Source organism: Sinocyclocheilus grahami, unplaced genomic scaffold, assembly GCF_001515645.1.
Source record: "Sinocyclocheilus grahami isolate Dianchi unplaced genomic scaffold, SAMN03320097.WGS_v1.1 scaffold28.1, whole genome shotgun sequence".
Classification (NCBI taxonomy): Eukaryota; Metazoa; Chordata; class Actinopteri; order Cypriniformes; family Cyprinidae; genus Sinocyclocheilus; species Sinocyclocheilus grahami.
In genome coordinates, this window is record NW_015505207.1 from 2,507,270 (window position 1) to 2,509,473 (window position 2,204).

The following is a 2,204-nucleotide window of genomic DNA, read 5'->3' on the forward strand; positions in this document are numbered from 1 at the left end:
GTGTGTGTGTGTGTGTGTGTGAGGGGAACAGGGTCACATCACAGGAGAGTGAACTGCCTGTCAGAAATCATAGCACGTCAGCTGTCTTAACCGCAGCTTGTGTACTGCATCATCACTGTGTCTGTCACGCGACTCTGTTGCCCTTTCGGGCTTGAACTGATGGTAAATCTAACGACATTATTAACTGTCTTGATATTTACTTTGAAAGCTGAAGCGATTATGGTAAGGGGAATTACATTTCCGACGCGTGCTTGTGGTGTTCGGCCAATCACAATGCACTGGGTCAGCTGGCCAATCAGAGCAGACTGCGCTTGTCAAAGGAGAGGGCTTTGTTGAAAATGATGTGTTTGAGAGAGGCGGGGCATAGAGGACCTACAATAATGTACAGTATTTGAAAAATAATGTTTTTTTTTTAACATATTCTGTTACACCAAATACACAAAATAATGATCTTTAAAATAGCATCATATGACCCCTTTAAATTTTCCACCAAATTATCATAATTTTTGTAAGATAACAATGCCACCTCAGTAAATTAGTAAAATATTAAACTTGTACATCGGTTGTACACTCGAAATGAGCATTTTGCGTAAAAAGTAGTGAACGAATGTAGGGAATGAAGTAGTTCACTCCGAATTCAGACAGCACTACAAAATGGCTGACACTCCTATTGGCTCATGTCAGTCCAAATGACTGGCCAATTGTCGTGAAGTATGCAAATCGCATGCAAATACTGACGTGCTCAAGAGGCAGTATAAAATGCAGTGCACGCGACAATTACATCAGAATCTTTTCCTTCACTTTGCTGAATAACCTAAGAATATGGCTTATAATCTATTACAGCTCACTTAAGGTTCACTCATCAGAGGGCGGTGCCTGGATTGCCGCTCCTCTGCAGCGTTCAGGTGAGTATGACATTTTTCTTCAGATGCCAGATGAGTCCATCTGCCCTCGATCAGTGGTGGACCTTAAGGACACTGGTGATGAGCTCATGCCGACAAAATGTCTGCATTCCTCTCACCCATCGAACCAGCAAGACATCAGCCCGGCTTCTCACGTCCCCCTTCCATGGCGGAGCGGAGAGCCGAGGGCAGATACTGGAGCTAAGGGTTTGATGAGCTCATGCCGACAAAATGTCTGCATTCCTCTCACCCATCGAACCAGCAAGACATCAGCCCGGCTTCTCACGTCCCCCTTCCATGGCGGAGCGGAGAGCCGAGTGCAGATACTGGAGCTAAGGGTTCTCATGTCGCCGCAGATGCTGCACGACCCACTGTCTAATAAGTGTGCAGCTCCCCACCTCAGAGCGGCGTTCTGCCGTGTGCAAAGCACAATCACTGGCTCCTCACTCATTCACACGATACCAGCCCCTCATCAGCGGCTGCCGTGTTTGGAAGACACTGCTCTCTCATTCACATGATACCAGCCCCACATCAGCGGCTGCCGTGTGTAGAGGACTCCGCTCTCTCACTCATTCCTGAGCGCGTGGAAAACTATTCTGGGAATCTTGCGCTGGTTACTCGGTGTGATAGAGCGTGGGTACACCCTTGAATTCAGACGCAGACCACCCCTTTCAACGGCGTGGTGAAGTCTCTAACATTGCCTCGAAATGCCCTGGTTCTGAGACAAGAGGTATGCAACCTGCTCAAAAAAGGAGTGATAGAACGAGTCCCTCCGAGTAAGCTGGAGAGTGGGTTTTACAACCGCCATTTTGTGGTGACAAAGAGAGATGGAGGACTCTGCCCGATTCTAGATCTCAGGCCCATCAACAGAGCGCTCTGCAAGTGTGCGTTCAGGATGATAAAACAAATCCTGGCGCGAATTCGCCCCTGGTTGCGTCTGTGAATTTAAAGGACGTGTACTTTCACATTCAGATAGCACCACATCACAGACGCTTTCTGATATTTGCTTTTGAGGGCACAGCATACCAGTACTCTGTTCTCCCGTTTGGGCTGGCTTTGGCCCCATGCACTCTCGAAGTGCATGGACGCAGCTCTCGCCCCCCTCAAAGCGAGCGGGATGCGCATTCTCAATTATTTGGATGACTGGCTGATCTTAGCTCAGTCACAGGACACACTATAGCCAGCCATATAGACAAACTGTTTCGTCACTTGGAGTTCTTGGGGCTATGTGTGAATGTGCGCAAGAGCATTCTTGCCCCGAGTCAGTCTATAACGTATCTGAGAGTGTGCTTCGACTCGGTG